This window comes from Microtus oregoni, unplaced genomic scaffold (genome assembly GCF_018167655.1).
Source record: "Microtus oregoni isolate MIOR12 unplaced genomic scaffold, Mior012 000015F_ref0000493, whole genome shotgun sequence".
NCBI classification, from domain to species: Eukaryota; Metazoa; Chordata; class Mammalia; order Rodentia; family Cricetidae; genus Microtus; species Microtus oregoni.
In genome coordinates, this window is record NW_024543074.1 from 15,720,636 (window position 1) to 15,738,374 (window position 17,739).

Sequence of the window (17,739 nt, forward strand, 5' to 3'; positions counted from 1 at the left end):
CCATTGTCCTGGGGATGTTTGCAGAGAGCCCCACACCCCAACTGTATTGAGAACTGTTTGTTGGCAGAGCCCACCCCACACCCAACTATCTTGAGAGCTATCTGTTAGCAGAACCTGCCCCACATTCCAACTATCTAGAGAACTGTTTGTGGTTGGAATCACAAAAGGAACGATTCCGCTTGCATAGAGAACACTAGGTGTGTCGACTCATGACCTCGTGACCTACTCGTGACCAAGTGTCCACTAGTGACCATTGCTGCCCGGCAAGATCCCATGCCCCTGCCCCCTGCCCCAATCCCAAGCCAAATTCCTCATCCAAGGGCTATATAAGCTGCTGCCATTACGCTAATAAATGGAGGCTTTGACAACAAATCTTGCTTGGCTTCGTTCCTCTTTCCCGTCCATGTCTTTTCAGATAGTGCCTCTTCGGGAGCCTGGAATAACTGACCTGCCAGGCAGGTTACAACCCTAGACTAACTGACCCGCTGGGTGGTTACAGGGATATACATAAAATAAATGGAGACAGCACATAGTAGCATATAGTAATATATGGCAGGTTTCCAAAAAGGTCCAAGACCCATAATACCCATAGGAAAGGAATACATTTGTTCATTGTGTCTTAAAGAAAAACAATGGATCTGTTGATGTAAGACTTCAAAAGATCGGGGGCTGGAGAGAGGGCTCAGTGGTTAAGAGCACTGACTGCTCTTCCAGAGGACCTGGGTTCAATTCCCAGCACCCACATGGCAGCTCACAGCTGTCTGAAAATGAAGTTCCATGAGATCTGACACCTTCACACCAATGCACATAAAATAAAGTTAAATAAATCATTAAATCATTAAAAAATTAAAAATTAAAAAAAAGACTTCAAAAGGTCAACAGGTGTCAGGAATTAGGACATGCTAGTACTCCCTATGGGACTATAGCATGTGCCTCAGTTTCTCTTTGTGTCATTGTTCCCTTTTGAAGTCTTGATAGTATGGTTTTAGAAGTCAATATTGCTCTTTACTGGTTGATGTGTTGTATGTTTTACATTCCTGTTGTCGTGTTGTTTGTGCTATAAATTAACACCTGTAAAAGTGTTACAGCATTGAGATTACATGGGAGTATTACGCATTAATTTGGAAGGTTGGTTTTTCCTTCATAAAGGAAGTGATGTCCTCATTGTACATTTTCATTTGTGAAGGATAAAATTTCTCAACATTTGGACCCTAGGGGTGCAGTGGTAACCTGTTGTGACTTTTGATGGAGAAGAAACTCATCAAAAAATAGGTTGACCACCTTGAGAACTCCTATGACAGAGCTATGGGTTGGGTGCTCACATATTATATAGTTCTGTTTCTTTGTTTGTCTTTACTCTTTGACCCTTTGGACTCCATAGGGCTCTTTGCGGGGGGGGGGGGCGGCTCCACCCAGTCCTAAATAAATAACACAGAGTTTTATTCTTTCTTACAAATGCCCAGACTTAACTTGGCTTATTTCTTGCCAATTTTTAACTTATTCCATCTATCTTTTGCTTTGGAGATCTTTTCTTTTTCTATTTTTGTATTATCTTTCTTTGCCTCTTACTCTGTGGTGTTGGTATACCTGGGTGACTGGCACCCGGAGTCTCCCCCTTCTCTTTCTCTTGCTCCTAGATCTTCTCTCAGAGATTTCCCCTCCTGGTTATTCTCCCTGCCTGCCAGCCTCCCTCCCATCCTCTCTCCTGCCTGGCTATTGGCCTTTCAGCTCATTGCTCTACAATCCGGTGTCTTACATAGGCAAAGCAACATAGTTCCACAGAGTTAAACAAATACAACATCTTTGCATCATTAAAAAATGTTCCACAGCATAAACAAATGTAACACGCCTTTAGCTATTATTCCACAATACACAAATGCCAGTCATCCTAAGCCATGTTTTCTGTTTTCATCTATTTCTTAATCAATTTAATTTATTTTTAAAATCCACTTCATTTTTCATCTAATTTTTTTTTTTTTAGATCTGTGTCTTTCTGAATACAGTTCTTTTGTGTGCATCTTTCCTTGATACATCTTTCTTTGAGGGCACTTCATTGGTATATCTAGGGATCTATATTTACCAAAATTTGGATGCCAGGAAAATGTTCTCCCATTTTTATGTTTCTTAAATAAGCCATCATTTCAAAACATCACCAATGCCTTTTTAATAATTTATGTTTTTTCCAGAATAATATTTCTAACCCGATGTTTTAGATGTTTTGATTACTTGGGGCTGCGGTTCTCAGAATTGTGGCTGAGCTATTGAAGACCAAGGAATTAAGAGGACATGCTAGCACAACAGCCTGAGCACTGACTGCCCTTGAGACAGCCTGTTCAAGTAACTGGTCTAGATGACACCCTTCCACTCAGCCACCACCCACAAACTGCCATGGGTTTAACGTGCATTAAAGACATTGGAGATGGAGGCAAAACCAAGGGTCAGTTCATTAGAGTAGATCACGAGACAACATGGTTGACCCTGGAAACTGATGTACAGTAGTCAACGTTGTGGGAACTTATGGGAGGTTCATTAGGAGAGAATCAGCTATCTATTTAATGACAGCCTCTTTGAAAGACTGGATGGGAGCTGGTTAATCTAGGAAACCAGGAAGCAGGAAACCGCGTAGAGGAGGCTGTCATGGTGTGGGGAGGAGAGGTGGACTGGAAAGGGCAGTGGAGTAGCTGTGCTGACATGCTTGACTGAAGGGTCAGGATGTCAGGCAAATTAGAAAACCATCAACAAATGAATGAAGTGTGGGGGACGGTGAGATGGCCCAGTGGGCAAAGGTTTCTGCTATGTCGCCTGAGGACCTGAGCTCCAATCCCAGGGATCAGTGCTGGAAAGAGAAGACTGACTGCTGTAAGCTGTTGTCTGATCCCCACATGGGCTGTGGTGCATGGTCACCCACCCCACATCTACACACAAATACATTTATGCACTGTTAATTTTTAAAGGGTCCATTGTCTGAAGTGATGTCTTAGCAGTTAAAAGCACTGGCTTCTCTTTCAGAGAAACTGAGTTCTAGTCCCAGCACCCACATGGTAGCTCACAACCAACCATCAGTAACTCCAGTTCCAGGGGTTCCATTGCACTCTCTGTCTGAGAGAGCCTGAGGCCTGGGTGTGGTCATCTGCATTCATGCAGCAAACAATCATACACATAGTATTAAAATAAGTAAACAATTTTTTGTGTTATTAAGGATTTTTTATTAAAAGAAATCTTTTTTTATTTTTATTCTTAAATACAATTAGTTTCCCTGATTACAACCTATAATCAGTGTCACCTAAAATATAGAAAGGTCTCTACAGAACAACCACTCCAGGTCTCTCTCCCCTTTCTCTCTCTCCCCTTTCTCTCTCTCCCCTTTCTCCCTCTCTCTCTCTCTCTCTCTCTCTCTCTCTCTCTCTCTCTCTCTCTCTCTCTCTCTGCATATCTAGGGCAATTGTACTCAGAAAAAGCAGAGCCGAATTTGTCAAATTACTGCCTACATTTAGAGATTCTCATGGAAATAAGGGAGAGTCAGAAACCAGAGTAATAACTTAAAATTAAAAGCATTCAACCGCGAAACCATCTTGTGCACTATTCCGAGCAGTCTTAGGTGTTGGTCTTTCTGCAGATCCCAGCTCTGGACAATGGCAGGCACCCTTGGGAACCAATGGCTCCGTTCACTTGCCATAAGGTTGGTCATGGTGCATTTCCGGTGATTAAGCCAACAGGACAATCATGACCCAGAGGTGAAGCAAAGCCATATAGGTAATTACAAACTCTCGTGCAATGGGGCATCTTCGGAGAAAAATTCCCAGGCGGATACTAAACTGGTACCTTTGCGTACCTTTCCATACATTCCTGCCAGATTAGTTTCTGTGTCATTAAAAAGAACAGGATCATTTTGCAGGCGTGTCCCTTCACCACTGACAATTCCAGACACGTTAATGGAGGATCCGCTGCTGGGCCCGGGGAAGGCAGAGTGCACCTGCAGCTCCAGGCGCTCTAGCTGGAAGGCTAAGGAGCTCTCTTCAGTGCTGAGGCGTCTATGGTCGGCTTCTGGATGAGTGTCTCTGTCAGCTGATGGAGTCATCTTTCTAGCTCTGACGGACTGCGGTTGCTTAAAGTTTTGTTGGTAAGGTTCTTGCTTTGTGCGTGCGTGTCTGCGTGCGCGCACAGGCTGCTGGGAGGCCGCCTCTTCCCTCTCGGCCCCCCAATTTCCGGGCGTGCTTCGGGCCGCCAAACGGGAGAGGGAGATGCAAGATGGAGGCAGCAGCGAACTCCGGCTCGGGTCTCTGTCCGATGGCCCGACTTGGCAGGCAAGCCCCCGCCTGGCTTGCATCTGGATGTAGTGAAAGGAGACAAGCTAATTGAGAAACTGATTATTGATGAGAAGTATTACTTATTTGGGAGAAATCCTGATTTGTCTGACTTCACCATCGATCACCAGTCTCACTCTGGAGTCCACGGGGCACATGACGAGAATTTTCTTGGTAGATCTCAATAGCACTCGTGGCACTTTCTTGGGTCACATTCGGGTGGAACCTCACAAGCCTCAAGAGATTCCCATTGATTCCGCGGTCTCATTCGACACATCCACAAGGCATACACTCTGCGAGAGAAGCCTCAGACATTTCCATCAGCTGTTAAGGGAGACGAGAAGATGGGTGGAGGGGATGATGAACTCAAGGGCTTGCGGGAATTCCCAGAAAAGGAGACTGAGCTTGATAACCTGACAGAGTTCAACACTGCCCACAGCAAACGGATTTCAGCTCTCACTACTGAGGAGGGAAATCTGGACATTCAGAGACCAAAGAGGAAGAGGAAGAACTCACAGGTGACTTTCAGTGAGGACGATGAAATTATCAACTCAGAAGATGTGGATCCCTCTGTCGGAGGCTTCCAGAACATGGTGCAGACTGCAGTGGTTCCAGTCAAGAAGAAACGCATGGAGGGCTCTGGCTCTGTCTTCCTGAAGGAGACAGGAAGCAGGCGCATACAGAACTTTGCCTTCAGCGGAGGACTATGGGGGGGGGGGGATGTGCCCCCCACACATAGTGAAACAGGCTCCCAACCGCATGGCATCCATGGGACAGCACTCAGCGGTGGCTTGCCCATGCCATGCCCGAACCTTGCTCCTGATATGGACTTGACTCCTGTTGTGCCGTCGGCAATGACCATAAACCCCACACCAAACCCTGCAGTCTATAGCCCTGAAGCTGTCAATGAACCCAGGAAGAAGAAATACGCAAAGGAGGCTTGGCCAGGCAAGAAGCCCACAGCTTCCTTATTGATTTGATATTTTTGGCTATGGAGTGGGTGGGATGGGTGGAGGCTGGCAAAGGGGCTAATGAACTCGGGAGGAAACTTTCTGTGTGTGCAGTATCGTCTTTCAGAAAGTCTCCTGGGCCTCTAATATGTAATATTGAGACTAGGGGTGGGGCTAAAGTACCAGTTAGAGACCTGAGTTAGAACCCCTAAGTGTGGAGAAAAAGGCTCCCCAGGCCCTAAGCAGACTGCCCTGGTTCGTTCGTTGTCTCTCTCTCCCTCCCTCCCTCCCTCCCTCCCTCCCTCCCTCCCTCCCTCCCTCTCTCTCTCTCTCTCTCTCTCTCTCTCTCTCTCTCTCTGCCTCCATTGCCTCGGGCTGTTTTCATGTGAAGTCACACACATTCAGGAGGAATCCAGAGCTATAGAATCTTGTGCTGCCCTCTTGTGGCATCAACTTTTGTGTGTGCCACGAGGCAGTTTCTTAAAAATATGACCAGTTAGGGTGGCTCACGTTGAACAGGAAAAGACTCTACTTTGCAAGGACCAGGTTCGTATCAGGAGGACATTGCCAAGCTGTCGGTTTGGAGGCTCCCCCTACCCCCATATACCCCCACCACCACCCAGTAGTGCTGTCTGGTAATTCAGAGCTCCAGGCTAGACCTGGCTAACAGGAGACAAGGTAGGAACCATTGTATGAGCTTTGTACAGATTTGTACATCTGTGTAATAGGGCCTTTTCTGCTCCAAGTGTAGCTTTTTACCTGTAACCTTTATTACATTGTAAATGAATGGTAAGCTGGTTTCTTAGTTTTTGAATTTCTTCCTCTCGATCTTTAATTCTGCGTTGTATGGTGTTCTTTGTTCTATGCAGATCTTCTTCCACCTAATGGAATCCCTGTTTCATCCGGTCCAGCTCGGTCTCCAACTCTTGTTTAGAGGCTTTCTGCCTAGCTATCTGGTCTTGTAGATCTTCACTTGCTGAGCCTCTATATCCTGCAACTCAGATCTCAACTGATGTATCTGGCCCATCCGCTTCTGGGTCTCCTCCTTTTGCATCTCCTTCTCACGTCCAAGTTCTAGCTCCATGCTGCCAGCAGTACTGCTATCCAGGCCTTCAAAACTGGAGCCTTCCTTTAAACTGGTTATCAATTTTTCTTTAGTCTGCAGTATTTGTGTAGCTTTCTGCTTGTAGTCAACTAATTCCTGCCTAGAAGACTCCAAGCCCGACCTATGTAGCCTGACTTGCTGCTGGAGCTCATCAACCTTCTTCTTCTCCTCAGAGTACTTTCTTCCTGCCAGAGTAACGGCTTCTGCCAAATTCTGACGTTCTGCTTCCATTTTATTAAGGCATGCAGTGAATTCACTCTGCATCTGGTTGTAGCTCTCCTGCTTTCTTCAGAGTGGCATCGGCTTCATGCAGCCTCTCCTGAAGAGTTTGCAGAGCGTGGTTCTGTAGGCTACTGCCTTCATTGTGATCCTCCATTATTGGTGGCTTTTCACTCTGCAAGGTTTCCAGTGCTACCCTGCGGGAACTCAGCACCTGCCAGCCTTCTGCAGCAGCACCTTGAGCACAGCCAGCTGGAGTCCTTTGCAGCCACTGCTTCAGTAAGGTCATCAACTTGGGCTCCTAGTTCCCGAGATATTTGATCACTTTTTGAATGGTCAACATTACATTTTTCAACTCTTGCCCTTATCTTATTTAATTCTTCTTGAGTTTCTTTGGACCAATGAAGTACTGAGGCCATTTCCTGGTTTAAAGGCTGGACTTCATTCCTGAGCAACTGATTCTCCAGGTGGAGATGAGACAATTCATGCAATCTGTTCCCATCGGTAGGTGCCGGGCTGTGTTCCGTGCTTTCCTTCGAGGATCCCTGGTGGCCTGCAGGCACAGAATCAGAACTGTTCCCTTCAGGACTTTGGCTCCCAGGATTCTCTTCAGTGGCCTTGGTGGTGGTTACACTTGTGTCCACAGAACCGATGCTTGAGGACTGAGAGCTTAGAAAGACGGGCACTTTGCCCTTCTCTTTCTTAATCTCCACTCTCCCAGTCGGCTCCTTCTGGGAACTGTTAAGAAAATCAAACAGCAGCTCCTCATCAGGCTCTGACATTTTCCTTCGAACAAACTGTGATGAAGGCCTAGGGACAGATGCATGTTCAGTGGGATGGGAGGCCTCTCCGGATGGCCTGGATCCTTCTTTCACATTTGCTGTGACAGCTGTGACGGTGGCTTTTGGATGCTGGATCTTCCCAGCAGCTGGGGAAATATCGTCAGCTTTAGGTCCAGTCTGGTATGTTGAATCTGTGTTTTGCTGGCAAAGTTCCGGATAGTCAGTATTTTTGCTATAAAAGATGTTACTGGTGTGGGGGCCAGCCATGATAAGCTATGTATGGACAGGTCACCCAAAGGAAGTTCTTTATTTCCAACCATTATCACCTGCCAGAGTAGCCGGCCCTCGATAAATTTAATAAGAGGCCCGAGTCTCAGTAGTTTACCCTGAAGCAATGCCTGGCTGCAAGAGGAACCACAAGCTGAGTTACCTGTCTCTTACCCAAGAACAGATCATTCAAAGGAAATGCCTGGCATTCCAAGCATGTAGATGGATCACCTGCCAGTGTTCTTTCACCAGGACACCCTAGACAAATGTCAGCCAGTCAGGTGTCTTAAAACCTCAGAAACCCCTCACCCCCACCTTTACTACTATAAAAACGCTGTTCTAATTGAGCTCAGGGTGCTCTAGTTATTCCAATACACTGGACATGCAGAGAGACTGAGCTTGCAAACTGGATTAAAATAAAGGCTCTTTGCTTTTACATATGGTACTCGGTTTCCTTGTTGGCTTTTGTGGGGACTTCGTGAATTTGGGCATAACAGCTGGTATTTTCCTTTCTGAGAGCTGTTGCAGCCCCTTGATCAACTCAGTTTAAAAGATCTTCTGCCCTTCCAGCAAGAACAGCAAACCAAGACATATGGTAGCAGGATAATCCTACTGAGGACCTCGAGTGACACCGCCATGGCCTTATAGCCTACCCAGGCCGCCAGAGGAGCAGGCTGCTCCTGGACCTGTTAAAAAAGGGTATAATGTAAATTTGAGTTGATTTTAAATTTATATCTCCAGTCCTGCAATATTGTTTCTTTAAAAAAATCAATCTATCAAACAAACAAACAAAAAACATCCATTTTCAGTTGATTATAAGGAACACCTCTAAATAACTGGTACATAATGTATAAAATCTTCTTAAATCTGTTTTCCTAAAAGAAATCAGGGGTTAATTATTGTTGTTAGATGCCTAAGTCTAACACAAATGATAAAATTAACTTTTGAGTTGCCTGCAATGCTCTATACTTACAATGAAAGCAAACAAATAGCAGTAAGCACACTGATAGAATATTCATGTATTGATCGTGCGTTTGTTGGAAGAGCACTTCCAATCAGGAGACAGGAGGCTGGTGAAGCAAGCTGAGCTGGGGAGACAATGGAAGCAGACCCTGGTGTCTTCAGTCTCTGGTTGGCTGGTGCTGCCCTGGCCTCACCCAAGGCTTTCCTATTGCAAAACCTGACACACCAGCACCCACCTCCCTTTCCCCTCAGACTACAGGGCTGTGTACTGTCTAATCAGTATGGCTAAAGGGAAAGCAGCTAAAGGGAAAGAGATAAATGAGAAATGGGGAGGAAAAAATGAAAGAGCAAACAGCACAGGCAAGGACCCTGGAAGAAATGGTCAGAGAGCAAAAAGGAACTCAAGAGGGAAGAGAGGATGGAAGGGCTTTTCCTACACATGGAGAAGGTGCAAGTAGAGAGGTCATGACTAGATCATTAAGTTTGTGAAATTACAAGATGGTGACTTCTTCCTCATCCTCCTGACCTAAGACAAAAGCCTGGCAGCTTCAAAAAAGGTCTGATGGGCTTTTCCTCCTGCCAGTAGGACCCCACCACCACCTATGGACCAGTCCAACAAGACCAAAGCCAGACCAGAATGTGTTTTTCCCAGACTTATGGATCTGTCAGCTGCACTGTCTTCGTTCAATCTGGACAGTCATAAAATGGGGGTGGAAGACCTTAAGAGCCCCCAGACATCAAGGAGAGACAGAACCTCAGCTTCCTGAGGCCCCCTCTCCTCTGCTCAGGGTCTTTCCTGTCTGTCTGTCTTGCTCTGTATTGTGATTCCTCTCCCCTAATAAAAGCCTTCGACAGGCTGACTCTGTTGCTGAGGTCTGCTGTGTCTGAGATCTCACCCCACCACCCTCCCTGCTGTGCTCCATAGTTTTCCTGCCTTTAGTTCTGCCTTTAACTGGCATAAGCAGAATTCCAGAAGGCCCCTCACCTGCAATACAAGTAGAGGTGCTCAGGGTGAACTGGCCAGGGGGAGAGGGGCTTGTGCCCCAGGTAGGAGACAGAAGCAGTTGAGATTCCAGAAATAAGAATGTATAAATAAGAAATATAAAGCCTAGGAGACTGAGAGCAGACTGTCAGCAGCTCTCTAAGCAGCTTAAGGATTTTAACTGTTAACAGTGGATTACTGTGCTTTACATCCCATAGCTCTATATACAAGGCCGAAGCATCTCTCTGCAAACTGAGAGCCTAACACCCCCCACCCCAAAACCCCCATCCATCTTTGATTAACAAGGGATATGAGCTGAGTTAACTTTTAGGAGATAGATACATGTAACCGCCCTGAAAGACCCCAGTGGTGGGCAGTCTTTCAGGCTGAGGAGACCCTCCCAAGGAACAGCGAGTCACTCTTCGGATGCAAATAGCAAGAGGCTTTATTCAGTACACAGGTACCTGGGGCGACTTAGTCTCTCGGGAGACAAGCGCGCCTGCAGACTGGGGGAAGGTCTTTTTATAGGAAAGAGGGCAGCAGAAGCAGATTACAGAAGCAAATGCATCGTTAGTGGTCAGTTGGAATGGGGCAAGGGGCACAGGTGGTTTTTCCTCTCCCAGCACAGATGTATGGGAACAGATATCCTGTTAATTGATGTCCTGCCCGAATCTATGGATATAAATATCCTGTTTTGCAGCCAGGGACCCTGACCTTACTCTGCACTTACAGTCGTTCATCAAAAGCTTTGTGAAATGACGTTACAGCAGCCAAGCTGGGATCTTTCATAGGGGGAGTTGTCTCTTCTGTGAATTACTGATATTCTAAGTTGGGCACATGTGCTGACTATAGGCATCCTGTTTCCCTAAGCAAACGGGAGGTTCTCATTAGAGCAGGCCAGCTGCGGGTTCCTTATCGCTTGGGGCCAGATGGCTGACCGGCTGACCGCAGATATCTTGCCTGGCTTCTCCGCCCTTGTTCTCAAGTCGAACTTCCCTGCTCTAATGTTACTTGCGTTGCTCCAAAGTTTAAGCCTGGCATTGCTGCTGCTTAGCTGTTTGTCTATACTGTGGGGGTCTTTCACCCCCCCCCCTTTTTCTATCAACTGAATAAAACCCTTTATTCATTTAGCTGTGGTATAAGATCAGTAATAGTATGATTAAGGGTCCCATGATGGAGGAAATCAGGGTAGTGAACCATGGCGATCGGTTGAACATTCCCTCAAACCAGCCTTGCCCAGATTCAAAGAGCTGCTGTCTCTGCTTGAGTCTCTCCCTTAGCTTTGCCATGTTGTCTCTGACTAATCCAGTGTGGTCTACATAGAAGCAGCATTCTTCCTTTAGGGCTGCACAAAGCCCTCCTTCCTGCAGGAACAATATGTCTAGTCCCCGTCTGTTTTGTAGGACTACCTCAGATAGTGAGGTCAAGGACTTCTCTAGTGCACTGACCGATTCCTCTAAGGCTTTCATATCAGTGTGCATGGCCGCCTGTAGCTGCTCAAACTGATGGGTGGCGGCAAGGGCCGTTGCCCCGGTCCCCACCCCCGCCGTGATGCCTCCGACGGTCAATCCCCCAAGTAGGAGGGCTAGGGTGAGAGACACTGGTTCTCTCCTGAATCTAAATCTTCCTTCAAACTGAGTGTATATATACTCTGGTTCATGGTAAGTTACTTTTGGCCACAATTCAAGTAGCACACAGTAATCAGAGGACATGTTTAAGACAGAGGAGGACACACAGGGGGTTAGTCCCGTGCTGCACGCCCAATAGGTACCATCTCAGGCCCCATTGATATCCGGACTGCCAGCCAGCAGCCTGTTTCCCCGCCTCAGTGAATGATATCTGAAGGGGTAGACAGGTCGCATTGGAACATCGGAAGTTGCCCCACCCCGAGGTGCCTGCTGTCTCTCCACATTTTGCTCTATAGTCCCCTGGGGGCCTGTCCCATCCCCGCTTGACAATAGTCCCTTTCAGCGGGGTTCCAAGTTCTTAGTCTGGTGTCTGCGAACCCACACCGTGTCATCAATCTGGTAGTTGTGGGGCACCACTGGTTTATCCAATTGCTCCCGATAAGCCGCAGCCAGGGGTTTCCAGACCTCTTGTTGCACGATCTGGAGTGCCTGCAAATGAACTTCCAGAGAAGGGCTATTAGCAAAGTTTGAAATGTTGGAGTTAAAGAAATTAATGAAGGGCGGGGGCGCCCCATATAGTATTTCGAAAGGAGTGAGTCCATGGGGTCCTGGAGTGTTTCTGGCCCTATATAGAGCCAAGGGTAGTAGGAGTACCCAGTCTCTAGAGCCAGTTGCAAGCGTTAATTTGGTTAAAGTCTCCTTAATAGTTCTGTTTATTCTTTCTACCTGTCCTGAGCTCTGGGGTCTGTATGCACAATGTAATTTCCAAACAATCCCCAATAGTTTGGCCACCAACTGACTTACCTGGGAGACAAAGGCGGGCCCATTATCAGTGCCCAACATTTGGGGCATGCCATACCTGGGGAAGATTTCTTCCAGCAGCTTTTTGGTCACAATTTTTGCGGTCTCATGCTTGGTCGGGAAGGAAAAGGTGTCCACAAATACCAATAAGTACTGGTATCCATACATGCCTGGTTTTATTTCAGTAAAGTCAACTTCCCATTGTACTCCTGGTCGATGTCCGCGGATTCGCACCCCCTGTCCCACCTTGGTTTTTCCTGCATTTACCTGTGCACATGCTCTACATTTGTCCATAACTTTTTGGAGGATGCTGTCTCGCCCTAGTAAATAGCAAAAAGTTTCCTGCCGGTCTAACAAAGTTTTCATCTTTCGGGGGCTTAGATGGGTCAATTTATGTAAGTAATCAAGCATCTTATAAGTGTATGCCATCGGCATCACTGTTTTTCCCTTCCATGTCCGTTCGCCCGTTTTCTGGTCCTGCTCCGCTCCCATGTCTGCCAGGAGCTTTAGATCCTCCTCATCATATTTGAGGGGGTCTCTCTTATCTTGGTGCATGGGCAGTATGGCTAGCGGAGCCTGCAGGGCCACCTGTTTGGCGGCTTCATCAGCCAGCCGGTTTCCTCGAGCCTCAGGGCTGTCTCCTTTCTGGTGTCCTGGGCAATGTATAATGCTCAGTTTCCGAGGCAGAAATAAAGCTTTTAACAAGGCTAAGATCTCTGTTTTATTTTTAATTTCCTTTCCTTCTGAAGTCAGTAGCCCTCTTCTTCTGTATATTTCCCCATGAACATGAGCAGTGGCAAAAGCGTATCGGCTGTCAGTATAGACATTGAGCTTCTTACCTTCTGCCATCCTCAAAGCTTGTGTCAAGGCGACAAGCTCTGCTCGCTGCGCAGAAGTCCCCGCAGGCAGAGGCTGTGCCCAGATCACCTCGGTCTCCATGGTTACCGCTGCACCCGCCTTTCGCTCACCTTCCCGCAGAAAGCTGCTGCCGTCAGTGTACCAGGTGACATCCGCATCCCGGAGGGGTTGATCCGTCAGGTCCGGTCTGGTCCCAGGCATTTCCGCAAGGATAGGCTATTGGCCGCCGCCAGGGCCCCAGCCTTTGGGTCAAGACCCCTTTTCTTTCCAGTAGGCACATTGGTCCTTGTCGAGGGGTAGCCCTCTTCTGTCTCCCCCCCTGTCTATCCTGTCTTTGCCCTGACACTACGGTGGCCAAAAATTTTACTCATTTCCTTATGTCTCTTGCGGTCCCTCTCTTTTTCCCTTTCCTTTTCCCTCTCCTCAGCTTCTTTTCTTAGGCGGTCCTCCCTCTCCTCCTGAGTCTCCCTCTTATTGAAAATCTTTTCTGCCTCCTTTAGCAGATCCCTGAGTGAGCTTTCCCTGAGGTTCTCTAGACGCTCCAGCTTGCGTCTGATATCTGGAGCTGACTGCCAAATAAAAGACATGGAGATATTGGTCTCCTGTCCGGGGTCGTCAGGGTCATAGGGAGTATATCTGCGGTAAGCCTCTTTGAGCCTCTCAAGGAACGCAGAGGGAGTTTCCTCTGACCCCTGTATAACCTGCTTTACCTGAGCCAAATTCGTTGGGCGTCGAGCCGCCCTGTGGAGACCCGCTATGAGCAACTGGCGATAGAGGGCTAGGTGATTCCTACCTTCCACCGTGGTGAAATCCCAAGAGGGGCATTCAAGGGGAAAGGCAGAATCTATTTCATTAGGCAATTGGGTGGAGCGGCCATCAGGTCCCCGGACTTCCTTCCGGGCTTCCAGGAGGACCCTCTGCCGTTCCTCCGAAGTCAGCAGGGCCTGCAGCAGCTGTTGGCAGTCGTCCCATGTAGGCTGATGGGTAATCAAAATAGATTCAATCAGAGCAGTCAACCTAGAGGGGTCCTCAGAAAAAGGAGGGTTATTATTTTTCCAGTTGTAGAGGTCTGAGGAGGAGAATGGCCAGTACTGCAGTTGGCCGTTCATTCCCGTGCGAAGAGGGAATGCCTGTGAGGAGGTTGTATCCGCTGCATGCAGCTGGTCTCTTCGTCCCCTCAGGCGTGTGGCCATCGGAGAAGGACCAGCAGAGGCCGGCGCTGCTTGTTCTTCTTTTCTTTCAGTTGAATCAGCCTCATTCGGAGTCCGTGGAGCTGGCTCCTGATATGGGGGAGGGCCCTCCGTGAGGAGGTCCATCAGTAGGTCATCATCTGGGGGCAAGACTTTTGGAGGAGGGGGCTTGGGCACCGGGGACTTGGTGAGGGTTGGGTACAGGGAGGAGTGGGGCGGAGGTCCCGTTGGGGTGGGAAGGAGTGGAGGGGGTAAAGTAGGTGCAGAGGGGGTTTCAGGGTGACGAAAAGCTTGACCCAGGGCGGTGGGTCATAAGCCATCGCCTCCCAGATCACGATATACGCGACCTGGTCTGGATGCCCGTGAGGGCCAGGATCCATCACTTTAGCCTTTACCTGTAAGATAACATTGATGTCAAAAGTACCATCCCTTGGCCAGCCCACATTGAACGTGGGCCATTCCGAGGAACAGAAAGTTACCCAGCATCTCTTCCGAACGTCCACTGACTGGTAATTTGCAATGTCTTGGACGTCTCGCCAGTGCTGTAAAGTCAGACTTAGAGGGGTGGTTACAGATTGGCCCATTCTCTCAACCGCGGTGACAGTAACAATTAGACAGACAAACAAAATACAACTTAGACAGACACAGAAACTCGCAGCGCGGCTTTGGCATAAAACCGAAAGCAAGAATTCAAACGGAGACTTTGAGGACCCGGGCTCCTCGTCTCCCAAAAGAGTCACGAATCCCTCAGACAGTGGGGCAGCCCCCAACAGTCCCAGTTCCACGCGACTCACAAACTGCAAATGGGCCACGAATCGGGCCCCCAAACGCCACTGGGACGTCTCCCAGGGCTGCGGTGGGGAGTACGAGCTCGTCAGCTCCTCCCCGGGTCCGCCAAATACAAATCTGATTAGCTAACCAGTACAAACGCAGGCGCAAACATAAAAGACAGAAGACAGACAGAAAACAATTGTGCTGGCCAGCTTACCTCCCGGTGGTGAGTAGGTGGTCCCTGGGCAGGGGTCTCCAAATCTCGGTGGGACCTCCAAATGAAAGACCCCAGTGGTGGGCAGTCTTTCAGGCTGAGGAGACCCTCCCAAGGAACAGCGAGTCACTCTTCGGATGCAAATAGCAAGAGGCTTTATTCAGTACACAGGTACCTGGGGCGACTTAGTCTCTCGGGAGACAAGCGCGCCTGCAGACTGGGGGAAGGTCTTTTTATAGGAAAGAGGGCAGCAGAAGCAGATTACAGAAGCAAATGCATCGTTAGTGGTCAGTTGGAATGGGGCAAGGGGCACAGGTGGTTTTTCCTCTCCCAGCACAGATGTATGGGAACAGATATCCTGTTAATTGATGTCCTGCCTGAATCTATGGATATAAATATCCTGTTTTGCAGCCAGGGACCCTGACCTTACTCTGCACTTACAGTCATTCATCAAAAGCTTTGTGAAATGACGTTACAGCAGCCAAGCTGGGATCTTTCATAGGGGGAGTTGTCTCTTCTGTGAATTACTGATATTCTAAGTTGGGCACATGTGCTGACTATAGGCATCCTGTTTCCCTAAGCAAACGGGAGGTTCTCATTAGAGCAGGCCAGCTGCGGGTTCCTTATCGCTTGGGGCCAGATGGCTGACCGGCTGACCGCAGATATCTTGCCTGGCTTCTCCGCCCTTGTTCTCAAGTCGAACTTCCCTGCTCTAATGTTACTTGCGTTGCTCCAAAGTTTAAGCCTGGCATTGCTGCTGCTTAGCTGTTTGTCTATACTGTGGGGGTCTTTCACGCCCAGCAGGTCAGTTAGACTAGGGTTGTAACCCGCCTGGCAGGTCAGTTATTCCAGGGTCCTGAAGAGGCACTATCTGAAAAGACATGGGCAGAAAAGAGGAATGAGGCCAAGCAAGATCTGTTGTCAAAGCCTCCGTTTATTAGCGTAATGGCAGCAGCTTATATAGCCCTTGGATGAGGAATTTGGCTTGGGATGGGGGCAGGGGACAGGGGCATGGGATCTTGCCGGGGCAGCAATGGTCACTAGTGGACACTTGGTCACGAGGAGGTCACGAGGTCACGAGTCGGTCACAAGGTCACGAGTCATTGGTCACGAGGTCATGAGTCATCATCAGTCAGGAGATCATGAGTCGACACACCTAGTTCTCTATGCAAGCAGAATCGTTCCTTTTGTGATTCCAACCACAAACAGTTCTCTAGATAGTTGGAATGTGGGGCAGGTTCTGCTAACAGATAGTTCTCAAGATAGTTGGGTGTGGGGTGGGCTCTGCCAACAAACAGTTCTCAATACAGTTGGAGTGTGGGGCTCTCCACAAACATCCCCAGGACAATGGTCCCTGCTATACTCTTTGGGAAAATGGCTCCTGACAGATACACATGACCTCTGCATTGCACATTATCCCTGCTATGTGAAACTGGCAGCATCAAAGGGGGAGATCACAGGGCTTCAGGAAACACTACCTGGAAGTACCAAGGAAGATAATAGACTAAGTACAAACACTAGTTTAACTGAAAAGTGAAGACTGTAAAGTAAGGCAATCTGTATCTGAGTTTTACCTTGAGATTGTAAAAATTCCTTTGTTCAGACCTAGTGCTTGATGCCCCTACTATAAGAAGGTAGATTCAGAACAGCCTTTGGCACAGCCTTACAAAATCCATCTCTGGCATGGTCTCAGCTGGCTGATAAACTTTTTGTGCCCCATGGAGGTTTTTATTTTAATTTTTATTCTTTTTCCTGGAATCAAGTTTGCTTCTGGATTATTAGACTTTGGTGGTCTGTCTCCATCTTTGCGCACCTGTGTGGACCCAACATTTACAATCTCAGAGACTTGCCACCGTGTCAGAGCACTGAAGATCACACACAGGTTATTGTGAGGAGCTCACATCCTTGCTATGTGGCATCTTCTGAGTGGGGAGAAGACAAGAGGTCACAAATTCTTGTTTGAGTTCACTGGGGATTACTAACTGAGTTCAATCAGTACTAATGATCTTGCTCTAAACTGCAAAGAGAAACTCTTCAAACTGATACCAGAAGGGGACCTATTTAGGTGGAAGGAACTGACCAGTGGGAGAAGAAAAACATACCAGGCGTCCCTGCAAGCAAGAGGAAGGAAAACAGAAAATAACCATGAGGGCTGTGCAATGTCCTGGTCCTGGGATGTGTGTGATCTTCACCACATCCTTCCTGCATCCCCTCCTGTACTTAGTAACCTTTCCTGCCAGCTGTTGGGAAAGAAAAGGAGGCCACCATGTGGTTTAATAGTCTGACAAAATGCTCACGTGAGTTCTTGCTATATCACTTGAGTGGTTCTCCATTCCTCCAAAACCAAGCTACATTTAAAATCAAACTTTAAAGTTAAAAGAAGCAAAATTCATATAAAAGACTTGTTTAACTGTAGACTTCTCTCCAATGAGGTTGGCCAAGATATTCAGCATAGTGGAAACCTGCTTTAATTCTTTATTTTCCTCTTTCCCTTTTTTCTTTCCTTCTGTCCTTCCATTCCCTCCCTCCCTCCCTCCCTCCCTCCCTCCCTCCCTCCCTCCCTCCCTTCCTGTGTTGTGTTGTTCTGTGGCTGAGTCCTTTTCCTTTCCTATGGCTTTTTTGTTTGTTTGTTTGTTTGTTTTTGTTTTTCGAGACAGGCTTTTAAGGCCTTCGTGAAGTAAAGTGCTAACCCACAACCCTCTTTC

The 17,739-nt window shown here is 47.8% G+C and overlaps 2 pseudogenes; one reads left to right on the top strand and one right to left on the bottom strand.

Annotated features, from left to right (window-relative positions):
* Positions 1–3,665: 3,665 nt before the first annotated feature.
* On the bottom strand, positions 3,666–8,219 carry LOC121456943 (annotated as a pseudogene).
* Positions 4,249–5,284, top strand: LOC121456944 (annotated as a pseudogene).
* Positions 8,220–17,739: the final 9,520 nt, after the last annotated feature.